Raw genomic sequence first — 14,826 nt, forward strand, 5'->3', positions numbered from 1 at the left:
ACTCTGCATCAGCAGGAACATTAACAATATCGAGACATTCAATTTCTGTCTGGTTTAAAAATCTAAAATTCGACAGCGGTAGAGATTGACACATACTGAATCCGTATAAGTTATTGCAATCTATGTAAACTACAAAGGTATCTGGTTTTAAGGGATCGTATTCGTTCATGTATTTGTTATTGGCGTTGGCATGCCTGTGCGAACACATGCATACTCCTCCTCTGATGCCTGATTGAATCATACGCACTATGGCAAGGTCATCTATGAGCTCCAACTCGACTCCAGTTTTGTAAAGCATTGCATCGAATGATAAACTAGGAGCGGTTACATAGAAAGCAGGATCTAATTGATAATGAAATTTGCAAGTTTTTCTAAACTTTTCAAAAATATCAGTTAACAAGAGAACGTCTGTTTTCAAATACAATTTAGTGTATTGACCCAGATTTTTGATGTTAAATTGTGACCAAACTGATTGAGCATGTTCATAATCTTCATCAGTAATATGCTCATTTGTAAGGGAGCTGTAAAACTCTTTTTTTTCTGGTAAACATCGCTCTTTAAACCGATCCCAGTTATCCATGTATTCGTAGGGATATATACCTTTGCGAGTAAGTAAATTAAATTGGGTAGGTATTGGAAAATGCGTGCGTAAATGATCAAACTCTTCTTTTTTAATAGTTTTTGCTAATTTATCTAAGCTAGTGCCAAGAAATTTAAATGAATCTACGAAGCGCAATTGCATAAATTCTTGATCAGAAATCGGAACAAATTTCGTAAATGACACATAATTTTCTTTAGTTTTAGGTATAATCTTAATATTTCCAGGCATTTCACCTAATTGTTTTATGAACAAATGACAGTCATAACCTGCCAAGTTGTGGAAAAATACAGGAATAAACTTAGGTATTTTGTATTGTAAATTACAATATCTGTGGGCTGCACCACGATATAATCCTGTTATGTGGCAGTGATCGCGCACTTTGTCTGAAAATAAAAAGTTATCACATATATGACAGCGAGTGGCTTGCAAAAATTCGGATGCATCTTTTTCGGTAAAAATCATAGGCAAATTTTTAGATAAGATTGCATGAATTTCACGAACATCACGGTAAAGAGATTCTATAAATTTTGAAACACAGTCAGAACCGAGATATGATACATACCGATTATAGCTACTGTTTACAGTACAGACTATATTGTACGCAAACGCTGAGGGTATATGGTGCTGCAGCGTTTTTGTATTTTGCGTATCAGATTTGTCTTTGTGCACTTCTAAAATTGTCTCAAAATCTGCATAAATGACGAATGGAACATTTTGTTTACGGTCATAATTATTAAATTTTATGACGGTCCCCTTTTCAGGTAATACAGTGACGATCCCGCTACATAAATGATTTTCTAGTTCATCAAAAGTAGTAAAAAACACTAAGCATGTATCACAGAAATAAATTTTACCATGATGAGCTGTTATTTGATTTCTGACAAGCCGCGACAAGTCCTTGATAAGACAATAATGTGACGTCGCGTCATTTTCTAACATTAGCAAATGAATAGTTTTTTTGTTTTTGGTATTTTCAGATTTATATACGGGGCCAATAATGGTTTTAGAATTTTTTAGACCATAAATGATAAAACTTAACTTAGGATTGTTTTTCTCAAAAATCCTAATATCTGAGAATGTGACGGGATAAGATATCCCATTGATATTTAGAACATCTTTAAAATTGGGATAAGACGAGACTCGTTCAGGATGATTTCGAGCAGGGTAAAGAGCTGCTGTTACGCTCCATAAAAAGCAACACTGGTCTTTATTTTGAATATTTATACATGCTTTCTTATTTTGAATAAATTTAGGTAATTTTAAATAAGATGACCCACCTAATGGTTGGTACTTATTGACATTTATTTCTAAATGTGAATTACTTAAAAAAGCCCAACCACTATCGCTTTCCTCAAACTCTTCCATTTTCTTTTTCAATATACTCACTAGTTTAGAAAATAAACTATCAAAATCATAGTTGTGGTAAAGTATAAAATTCTTTGTAACAAAAGATTTCATTTCCTGCATATTATTTTTGAATAACAGGAAAATGCTAAATAATTCAAAATTCACTTTGATGCAAGTATGTACTCTTAAAGCATCATCTAAAAGTGATTTTATTTTGTTATGAATAGAATTAAAGAAAATATCTATAGAAGTTTGGTCAAGTTCACTTGCAACTAATCGGTAAGAAATGATTCGAGAGCGAAATGCAGAACCTACGATTTCCACACCATCACTGTGTGGTTGGGTGGAGTTCTTTTGTTTGTGCAAGCGACTCCGCAAGTGTCCTACCCAAGAGGTTGAACCTATGGACACGTTACAAATAGTACAGAAAGGCATTTTAGAACCAAGAATTAGTTAATAAACAATAAAGTCTCTATACCTACCTACTAGAAATAATGTTGAATAATTCGAATGTAAAAAATAATATTAAAACTGTGTAATAAGTAGGGTAATTCAAGTGCAATCTGTCATTTCAATCTATTCTATTTGTCATTTAGCTTGTTTAATCTGTGCTGAATAAAGTGCACAATATTTAAGCAGGATATGGTTGCACGCGGATTTTTAGAGAGTTAAATCTTTTGGCCAATAGAAAACGTCATAATAGTTATTATAAGAACTGGGATTGGTCAATGACTTTTGAAATTAAAATCCGATGGCCTGAAAAAATCGGTTTTCCAACAAACGTCAGTTACGCGCAAGGAGGTTTAGCTATTTATCCATCGAAGTTAATAAGGGAGAAGACATAAGACTAATTTTATTATTTGCCTGCCGCGACCCGGTTTTTACGAACAATGACGATGACGAACGATGAACCAGTAACGAGGAGCACACTTAGCAATGCTTCCAGGTTGCGCCTCGGTATCAATTAAGTAACATTTTCCGTTAAGTTTACTTTATGGCCAACTAAAGGACTTTTGCCGTCTCCATGGACAAACTCGAAGTATGATAACTACAGTCATTGTCAAAATTTTGCACTGCCATTGCCGCTGGATACCATATATCGCTACTATATTCATAGATAATAGACTTTCAGTTAATCGTCAAAATTGACATTGTTTTTTAAATAACAACAAATGGTATGAATTTTTAAATGTGATATTTTTATAAAGGTAAGTCCCCAAAACAACATTTGATAGCCTATTTTCTTTCGTTGGCATCTAAGTTCCTGTTTTCTACATATATGTTACTACTACCTATTGGATAAGTAACTAAGAACTTTGTCGTTTATTCCATGTGAACAAAATCCCTAAAAGCCCATTTGTAATAATATTCTTACTAAACACTGCTGAAAAAGGACTAAACTTCTGAGCTATGAACGTATAATCCAGTAGCATTAAGTAGGTAGGTACGTATAGCGACGTTGGAACTTGATAATTATAGAAGTTAGCTGTTTTATTTTTTTTTTCACAGCAGAAATCTTTATCTTTGATCTTAATATCTGATCGTACGTATTGTCTTTTAAAATATTACATTTGCCTAAATAAAAATAACCGACCTGCTGCTTATGTAAATTATAATTATTTATAACCCTACTTACAATGCATAACAATCATAATTAGGTATTATAACCCTACTTAACAATGCATAACAATCATAAGATAGTTTGGCGTATAAGTAGGTAGGTAGGTACTATCTAGGCCGAAGGTGGAAGCGATCGACCCGGAAATATTCTCAACCATCTCAACTATCATAATATCGCACACCTAGATCTAAACTGAGACAACTCAAAAAAGGGCATTTTTCAGGAGGCGAAAAAAACGTATTACTACATTTTTTGTTAGGGAAGTTATGAAACTCAGTTTTATTTTGGATTATTGATAGGCTGTGAAATGACCCTGTGTATAAACTGGGTCAAAAAATCTATCCTTTTTACCTTTAATCGCAGTTTTTTTAGTTGTTACATTTTAGGGGAATGACTTTATATAAATAATAAAATACATTTAGACTTGAATCAGTTTTGTTTGGACATTTTGAGATTTGAGTTCTCCTTTTCCACTCTTAAAATTTTTATATCGTGCCATTTAACTTGATTCCGATTTTCGTCTACAACCAAATTAGTTGCCCACATTTTTTGCAAGATTTTAGTGTCATAAAACTTTTCAAATGTCATCTCTTCCACGTTCTTTGGTCCTCTGTATTTCAAAATTTCAAGATGTGGCTGAGTCCTCTTTTTGCACTATTAAAGTGTTTAAATTGAATGTTTCGATATCCTTAATCATCAATTTAGGAATTGTTTGAGAAAACAGTTCTTTTTTAACACGATTTGGATCAGCATAAGAGATATAAATGAAGATTTCATGACATGGTGAACATGATAGGTGTTTGAGTTTCTTCAGCCACTTTTTCTTAGCATCAGCTGATTGACATGTTTATTTATAATTTATTTACTTATTATAGACCTTTTTTCTAGATTATTTTTTATTTCTACATTATAAAGAAGGTTTTATCTCTTGTGCAGACAACAGCATATCAGACTATATACTTGTATTACAACTACATTAGTTACTACAGTGTTTAACTTGAAGTGCCGTCGTCTGTACATTGCCATTTTAACTATCTTTACACTGTTCTCTCAAAATAATAATAATAATAATAATAATAAAGTTTATTTATTTCTCTTTCACAATATAGTCACTATAAAATATTGTTGTGAATACATCAAAATGCTTAATAACTATATTGTGAGAGACTGGTGTCCGTACTAGGTAAGACCTGTGTTACAGATTACCAGGCTCCCACCACCTCACCGCTAGTAGATAAAGAATAAATTAAGGAAGATTCAGACATATTATGTAAATCCAATTTTAGAGAAATTAGAAGAATCTAATAATTGAGCCTCTAGGTACTGCATGTCAGGTGCATTGTGTGTGTGTGTGTGTGTGTTTGTGTGTGTGTGTGTGTGTTTGTGTGTGTGTGTGTGTGTGTATGCAAGTGTATGTGTGTGTAAGTGATTGTGAGTATAAGTGTTTTCGAGTGTGTTGTTTTAAATAATAGTACGTACGAAACGATGTATTTTAGTTTAAGGTATGTAGTAACTGTTCTGTATCAGTATATGTTAGGTCTAGTAGCCACGAATTTATTTTTCTTTTACATTCTATCGTATTCAGTGGGTAAATATTTAAAAATCGGTTAGCTGTATTGTATAAGTGGGGGCCAAGAAAGTGAAAAAATCTTTGGGTAAGCTTTAATTTAAATTTTGGTTTCGAGAAAATTTTATGCTTCCGGCGTTTGTTTTTGTTCAGAGTGGGGTCATATACTGATTGCGAGTGTTGTTTCAGTAGGGTTTGTTGGATAAAGATTTGACGGACTGTTAGGACTTTGGTTTTTTGATACAGTTCAGTGGTCGGGAAGAAGAATGGGAGGGAACAGCAGACCTTTAGAACAGCTCTTTGAGCACGTTCGAGCTGTATGAGGTGGGATTTTGATGCACCACCCCATGATGTGATGCAATATGATAAAATAGATTGACACAGTGCGAAGTAAATCATTTTTATAACCTTTTCATCCGCCACATGTCTTAGGTTTTTAAAAATATAAATAAGTTTACGAGTCCTCTTGGTTAATTGCTCAATGTGGGACTGATAATTCAGATTTTTGTCTATTATTACTCCAAGATATTTTATAGTGTCTACATTTTGTAGTTTCTGGCAGGAACACAAAGTGGTGTATGGATCAATGCAAGAATGTGCTATAATAAAATGTTGTGTAAGGGTGTAGGGATGGTTAGCATTGTTTGGAGAAAAAGCGATATATTTTGTTTTGTCAACATTCAGGGTGAGTAGGTTATCATCCAGCCAGCGCGTTACCTTGTTGAGTCCAATCTGAGCAAGTCGATAAGTTTCTTCCCAAGTATCACCAGAGAAGAGTAAAGCCGTGTCATCCGCGAATGTAACTATTTTTCCATTTTTAAGTGATAGGTTGCAAAGGTCATTTATGAAGGCAAGGAACAGTGTTGGGCCTAGTATACTGCCCTGTGGAACTCCGTAAGAAATAGGAAGGTCATCACTATGAATACCGTCGATCGTAACACACTGTGTCCGCCCTTTTAAGTAACTATCCATAAGTTCCAGCTGTATTCCACGTACACCAAGGTTGTTCAGTTTATGAAGAAGTAATGGGATAGAGACCGTGTCAAACGCCTTCGCGAGGTCCAGGAATACGGCAATAACCTTCTTTTTATCGTCCAGCTTAGTGACTAAGAAATTAGTAAGTTCATGGACAGCATCGCTTGTTGATCTTTTTGCACGGAATCCGTACTGGGAGCTTGATAGTAGGTTTTTTGTCTCTAAATAATTAGTCAGTCTTTTGTTTATGATTTTTTCTAAAATTTTTGAAAGTGCCGGAAGTATAGAAATTGGCCGATAATTACTGACACGGTCTCTATCGCCATTCTTATGGATGGGATGAACTAAAGCGCGCTTAAATGACGAAGGAAATATACCAGTCATCAAGGATAGGTTACTAATGTGGACCATAATAGGAGCAATAATGTCTTTGTATCTTTTGATGACAGCATTCGGGATATTATCTATACCAATTGCACAAATTTGCTTTAGATTATTTATTATATTTTTAACCTCGTCCACATCAGTGGGAAGCAAGCAAAGGGAGTCTGCGTTAGTTAAGATGGGAGTCAGCGCTAATGTGGTGGGTTTATGGCTTTTGTTGAGTATGTTTTCAGCTAGGTTTTTTCCGACATTCACAAAATATTGATTGACTAAGTTTGCCGAATTAACAGGATTACTATTAGTTATTAGTTCTGTACATGAAAGTTTTGGGTTTTTTAGGTAGGTTATGTTTTTAATAACTTCCCATAATCTTTTGCTGTTATGTTGTGCGTTTTTAAGTTCAGTTTTTTCATGTTCTTGTTTCAGCTTTTTAATAATATTGTTACAGTGATTACGGTAGCGTGAATAGGTCAATTTGAAAACTTCATTGTTAGGATGTTTTTTGCATTTAATATGTAGTTTGTCTCGATTTTTCATGCATCTTAATAAGCCTGGCGTGATCCACGGTTTGATTATTTTTTTGCGAAGAGGGACTATAGAGATCTTGGTAAATTTGTGGAGTGTACTTTCTAGTGAGGTAATTAAAAAGTCAGCTGCATTATTAGCATCAGTCATGGCAAAGATTTGGTTTAAGTCTAGTTCGGAAAAGGCTGAGTCTAGGGCTATGTAATCAATTTTCTTAGTGGTTTTAGTGAATGATCCAGTACTATGAGCGGAAGATGCAATACTAAGTAACACAGTATAGTGGTCTGTTACCGTAGTGTGAGCAATATAGCATCGTGCAGGAAGTTTTGTCTTCATGATTATATGGTCAAGACAGGTGTGTGTGTGAGTGGGGAGTGTGTGTGCAGGAAGCATACTGTGAGAAGCCAGTAAGTTAAGATAGGTATGTGCCCTAGCATCAGTTGAGGAGTTAGAGATATCAATATTTATATCACCCGCTAAAATTATTGTTTTGAATGACTTTAAGCTGGATAGCTCTGTGTTCAGTGATTCGAAGAACTTTGTAGTGTTCTTTTCACCTGGTGGCCGGTATATTGCAAGGATCACTGTAGTGTTACTAACTTTTATAATTAAACTATTTGCATCAAGTATTTTGGCTTCATAGATTTTGTACTTTAAGGTTGATTTATAGTACACTACTACACCTTCATTTTGCGTTTTATTGAAAAGAAAACGACCTAGCATATTATTTTTTTCGGAAAATAAAAAAAATATCCACTGTAATTTTTACTTATCCAACAATAGTAAGTTAACTCAAAACACTCTTCTCAAACACAACAGTTGAACAGTTTGAATAAAACTAACTTTATTTAGAAACAGGGATTATCATACTGTACCTGATTTTAGGTGAAACATGCAAAACTACGCGTTCTGTATAGAAAAACATTGAATTGAAATTTGTTCCAACAAAACTACGCCAACTAGAAAATCACAAGTTGATTCATCAAAACAAACTCAACTCAAAATAGTAACAAAATATAAGTTACTTTATCAAACAAAACTGGAACAAGTCAAAATGATCTGGTTGACTATTGCAGAACAATTCATCAATACTGTTACTACTCAAATTAACTCATTATATATTTTCTGCTTAACTGTAACAAATCTAAATATCCGCGTTTTCGTTTATTTTAATACGTGCATTCTCTGACAAAACGCTTGTTTAGGTGGAAGGGGTTGACAAGCGTTGATTCAACAAAAGTAAGTTATCGCCATCTAGCGGCAAATGGATCAAGGCTTTATTAAACCTGTTATGTTGGAAAGATGCGTATGATAACCGAGTATTTGAATACAAGCATAAGTCAAAATTGGCAATTTTTGAGTTGTCTCAGTTTAGATCTAGGTGTGCGATATGTATTTAGAACAGTCCCTCCTTACCAATGATATTATAGATAATACCATTGCTCCTTACCATCAATGCAATCGAGCAGACAAAGGACATTGATAAAAATCGCCCTAAGATTTTCAAAGACTTAGTATGTACCATAATTTTATGTATATTTTATTTATTTACTTGCAAGTGTCCAAACCTATCGGACAAGTTGCAGTTCGAAAAAATATTTTAAAAGTATTTAAACGAAATCAAAGTCACCGACATATTGACAGAGCAGAGACAGAGATGCGCTTTTTTAATTCGATTTAAGTAAATAATGGTATGATCGATTAGACTAGAGTCTAATCATTAGACCTTTAGACGGGCGCAGATCCGCCGCGCCCGCAGCGCTTCAGTGGATTATTGCATTTTATGTATATTTAATCACATTTATTTACCTACATTTACATATTTACTCTTTTCTTTAAGTGTAGACACTGTTTATGGGTCATTCCATAAAAATCTGTATATTTTCGACGTCATTTTGTCCGTAACTTTTTTAAGATGCTTTTGAATACTTTATTAGTGTAAATTATAGTTTATTAATTAATTATGTTATGTCTAAAAGGGCCAGTCACTTTATGCTTTATTTTAGGAGAAATTATAATTTTAAATTTTTTCATACTACATTACTCCTATATGACTTCTAATAAAGTATAAAATATATAACCTTAACATTTATAGATAAGTTAATATACATAATGTAGTTGTTTTGTTATTATCACTATATAAAAAACATCATTCCCTAACTAGTAATTTAGTCCCAAGTGCCGTTTAAAGCTAGGGCCTGACGCTCTAGGGACTGACGATTTGGAGTAAAACTTAACACAAATGCAGATTAACTTTATATTATAAGATGCTTAATACGATGTGCCGAAAATAGCCAAAAAGCCACACGTAAATACTATTAAATTATATACAATTTCCTATTGTAATCAATAAAGCTACTCAACTAGGGACTGACGAAGTGACTGGATTAACACATGTTTCCGCAACAACTGGCACGTTTGCACTAATTCAAAAAACGGCTACCGCAAAGCCAGTATGGTCTGAGGATAACTTCGTATCGTACTTTAAACTCAACTAAATGTCATTCACTCTAAATACATATTAAAGCGCAAAATTATAAAATCAGTGCGTGGCGAGGGAATGACGCTAAAAGCTGTAGACTCTTTTTCAACTGAAGAAAATCAAATTATTGTTTATTGAAACCGTAAAATATTATTAGAATTTGGTGTAATATACATTTAAATAGATTATTCGTTAATTGAAACAAAGGATAAAGTTGATGTTTTTATAAATGTGGGTCCCAAAACACAAACTTTTGGAGTACGGACATGCCTAGGGAATGACGTTTTGGGTCATTCAAAAGTAATTTAAGATGTTTTAAAAATAGTTTCAAAAAATATAAATGGGTGATGAATAAAGCACATTGCGAGCTGTTATTTAACAATATTGGAATAAAATATTAACAAATATTTCATGTGAAATGTGGCGCGGACTAAGAGTTGACATATTTTTGTGGAATGACCCTTATGTATAAGTCCACTATTGCATGCCGTGGCAACCTATAATTAAGGCAGCACTTAGATTAAGTTAAATACGTTGTAAATATTGATTGTCTTCCAGTGTATGTCTTGACAACCAGTCCTATTAAATAAATAAAATAAATATTTATAGCAACACAATGTTTAAAAATAAAATTTTTAAAAAACGATCAATTGAATCGATTATGTCTATTCTAAATGGACATCCCTATTTGTTAGTCAAATTGTCATTCACTCGCATCACCTTTTCTCTCTCACTCACAGACTCACTCTTGCTGTGTTGCTGTCTTGCTTGATCCTTCTTTGTGATTCGTTTGTGTTTTAGCTTTTATTTTCGGAACTTTATTAACTACAAACTTGGCTATTCAAACGGACTCTGATTGATTGCAATAACGACATACTCAGCCTGGGATTTACTGTTTTTGTGTGGCTCGGCCAAGGCTCGGCTGGTGGTTCTATGGTGTTAGAAAATGAGCAACTTAATTATACACAACAATGGGCAGCACCTCGATCGGTAAGTACCTACATTTTGCTCTGCAATCTTATGAATAAGTACTAGCCTTGCCAAACTTCTGAATTGCCATTCTCATGGCGGGTTGTCTTGAAATGAATGTTCCGCTATTATCTGTGGTTCAACCCTGGACAGTGTGGACAGCCAGGCCCGATTCGATTGTAAGAAACTAGTCGATGGTACAGCGCAATGGAGGCATGAGCGAAACAACAATTATGTTGACAATCCAGCTGGTTTTGGTGTAAATCTAAGGAATTATTTACTTTGACACTATCTCCCTGCTCTCAATGAAAGCTTGTTTTGTTTTGTTTTTTGGAACTAAGACTACTAGATTATTATTTTTTGTAACTAAGTTTGTAACACGTCATAATTAATTATTATAACAACAATGCTTATTTACTAAAGCTGTTTAACCCTACCCTCTGACCCAAAATTCTACTAACAGCACATAATATTGAATTATCATTTTTTTTATGGTTTGCGGCTCAATTTATTCAACGCACAGGAGTATGTGTGGCATGGCATGCAATGAATCTATTTATTTTTACAGGTTACAGCTCATGATCTTATATGAACAACATGTTGGACCCAAGCCCAAGATACAACACAAATGCATCTACTTCAAATCTTAGCAGAAAATGTGTGCTTTGCTACTGCACTGTGTTCTACTGAACACTAGAGCCTAGAACACGTTCACATCAGCTCATGTCCCTGAGAACTAACACTCAACATCATATTAACATCAGGAACATAATTGTGGAACGACTAACTCCATTAGAGGTAATGCACGCTAAAGTCCTTATTTAATAAAATGTTATTGGCTATACAATCAGTCTAATTCTTGTAAAGTTATTGGTTTCTGTAAATTAATACTAAAATAAAATAATTTAAGTGCGGGACATTAAAAAACTGATAATTTTTTTAAACTTATTTCTAATTATTATTATTTTTAAACAGGTTACTGCAAATGACTACATCTGTGGGGCTTGTCACTCATTATTGCAAAGAGATACCACACCTACTTCACAAGACTCTCCAGATATGCCAACCGGTGCCCCGGTAGGTCACCAACAAGTTTGTGTTGGATGTGGTTGTTCATTATTGCGAACTTGAAGTCATTGTTTGGATACAGAGAATAATCAAGATATATTAAACATTGTTCGAAATTGGATTCAACCCAGAGAGGTAAGAGCCCTGCCAGTTTTATAATACATAAAAATAATTATGCCGGTTTATTATAATAATAAAAAAGGTTTTTTCCGAATCAGCCTTCCCATCCTTCAACTCCTTCCATTGCTTTCAATCTGCCACTACTCTCATCCATACAGATTATACAGGGTGGAAACGATAAGTGATCTCACTCGATTATTTCTAAACTACACAAGATATCGAAAAACTGGTTACTCATCCTGAAAGTGCTTCACAAGCTCTTTCTAACGGTATCAGTAAATAGTTACAGAATTAACTGGATCTATCCGAAAATTCAATGTTTTCAGCCTCCATACTAAATGTATGCCAGCCACACAATATTAAAAGTGTTATAGATCACTTATCGTTTCCACCCTGTATAATACAAATAGACTTATATTATTAAAATATTGCAATATTATTACTTACATAATATTAAACATAATTTTTACTATTATAAAGCCAGTTAAAAATTCCCTGAGCCAAATAAACTCAGTAAAGTTTTATTTATACTTCCTGCATAACAACAGACTACTCTTTTAAACTACCACTATTCTCACTCTCAATCCTCGTTCCTCATTCATCCCTTTCGTTTCCTCCATAGACCAATCATTCCTCATCATTCAGCGTTCAAATCATAAATTATTATCTTTCATCACTCATCTTACTATTCCGTTACACACAAAAGTCGTTAATCCTATATAAATATTGCTCTTCTTATTGTTGAACTGTGAATCTGATGTTTTATTTTATTTTCAGATTCGTCCTTCAGATCTTCTTTGCCATAGATACTATCAGAGAGCACGAATTACTACAGTTGGTGCTTATTTAATGAAGCTGAGGACCGGTGATTCAGATGACAGAATAGCTACATTACTTGGCATTTCAAGGAGTACTCTTACAAAATATGTAATGAAAGCACGCAGTATGATGGAGGAACATTTCGTACCAGCACATTTAGGGTTACAACATATTAGTAGAGAGGAAGTAGCCCAAAGAAACCTTTATGTTCCAGTCTCTTTTCGGGAAGCCAGGAAACGATTTACCACAAAGAAAGGCTATTGTCATCATGGATGGTACATACATACATTTATGTGCAAAAAAGTAGCAATTATGCATACCAAAAAAAAAACTTATTCCCTATACAAATATCGGAATCTCGTTAAACCATTTATGGTACTTTGTTGTGATGGCGACATCATTGATGTATTGGGCCCATATTTAATAGAAAATGTAGAACATGACCATTAATAAATAATAAGTACCTACATACGTATTTTCATTTATACCTACATAACTGCCTACTTACCCTTGGGTCGGAATAAAGATATTTTTGGATTTAAATGTAAGTAAAATATATTAACTTCTTTTTAAAAAATGTTTGGCTTTTCCGTAGGCATTCCTATTTTTCCAATACGCAAAGTTCTATTTGCTGCTATTCATACGGTTTGACAAAGGGGTTCTTTATCGATCTACGATTTAAAGTGTAATTAAGACGTCTCTCCTACATATTCTATACCTACTTATAATAAATCTGTAGAGAGGTCAATTCTGTACATGAAATATAATTTTCAAAATAACTATCAGGGGGTGATACTGATGCCAAAAATGCAATCAGTAAAATTTTTGTCTGTCTGTCTGTCCGTCTGTATGTTCCTTATAGAAACAAAAACTACTCGACGGATTTTAACGAAACTTGGTACAATTATTCTTCATACTCCTGGGCAGGTTATAGTATACTTAGGAATTCTCACGGGAACAGGAATTAGCGGGAAAATCCTTTTGTATGAAAAATCTAAACCGCTTAAGTTAGACGCTTTAAATTTCGCACGTAGGTACTTTAGTAAACTAATTCCCACGGGAACGGGAATTCGCATTATTATACATATAATTCTTGACAATAAATAGTTTTATTAGCAACTAGCGGCCGCCCGCGACTTCGTACGCGTGGATCCCGTTTTACCCCCTTCATCTATCTTACGCGGTTTAGATTTTTTCGTTCAAATGTTTTTTCCCGTTCACGTGGGAATTTTGCAATATCCTGTTGTAACTAAGCTTTAAGTTTATTAAGATACCTACAAGTCAAATTTCAAGCGTCTAACTAAAGCGGTTTAGATTTTTCATATTTATTTATTTATTTATTTATTTTAATTACAAGGTTAGGCTTATAATCTAACATTTCTTATATCACTAAACATAAAAATGTTTGTTGTGACATTGCACATTCATCGCAATAGCTTATAAGTATAAAAATTAATATTATAGGAAGGCGGTAGGTATCAATAAATTTGCCAGCTGGAGGTGAGTCGCACGACGCGATACTACGTCGACTCGGGTCGAGCGTTCCGCTAGTTATTTTTTTGCAACGTACCTACAGGGTGTCTTCATGTTTATGTAATACAAGTTATACTTGTTCCAAAGAAATATTTTATTTTATTTTATTTTAGTTAGTAAACTAGTATGACTGTGTAAGATGTGTAATAAGTGCATAGTTTGGTCAGAGGAAAGTTTTGTTATAGTTTTAGTAATTTATATTAATGTAGTTAAGGGTAAGTTTCATCATTGTGTTATGTTATTTGTAGTTCAATTAATATTTATAGATTAGGTAGATTAATGGGTATTTAGCAACACGACGGTATGTTGATTATAAATTATTATTAAAAAAGAACTTCCTAAGTATAATTTTTATATTTTTAGTGTTTATTTTTTCTTTTATTTCAGTTGGTAGGAGATTAACCAGTCTCGGAACGATATACTGAGTGGTTCTTGCACCGTAGGTATTTTTAGCAGATATAGTTGAGACCTTTTTATCTTTTACTTTTCTGGTTAGTTTATTATGTTTTATTGGCACGCGTAGTTCTTCTCGATGATATTGTTCTGTTAGCAAGCTATAGTATACTTTTTGGTGTACTGGTATTATTCTACAGTGTTTAAAGAGTTCGTGATAATTATCTGCAAATTGGCGTTTAATGTTTTTAGGAACTATTAACTTTAGAAATCTGAGTTGTATGGAGTATATTTTGTCTAGGTATGTTTTATATGTACGTCCATAGCTTGTGATGCCATACGAGATAATTGATTCCACAAGACATAGGTACAGGTTTCTTAGAATTGTATACGGTATTTTATTCTTGATGTAATAGAATTTT

General features: G+C 33.6%; 1 long non-coding RNA gene across 1 annotated transcript; it reads left to right on the forward strand.

The window, feature by feature from the left end:
* Positions 1-10,260: 10,260 nt before the first annotated feature.
* On the forward strand, positions 10,261-12,945 carry LOC135075111 (uncharacterized). The gene is made up of 4 exons (XR_010257965.1): positions 10,261-10,492; positions 11,040-11,269; positions 11,447-11,674; positions 12,437-12,945. It is a non-coding gene; the product is annotated as an uncharacterized LOC135075111 (long non-coding RNA).
* The last annotated feature ends 1,881 nt before the right edge of the window (positions 12,946-14,826 follow it).

Source organism: Ostrinia nubilalis, chromosome 10, assembly GCF_963855985.1.
Source record: "Ostrinia nubilalis chromosome 10, ilOstNubi1.1, whole genome shotgun sequence".
Taxonomy (NCBI): Eukaryota; Metazoa; Arthropoda; class Insecta; order Lepidoptera; family Crambidae; genus Ostrinia; species Ostrinia nubilalis.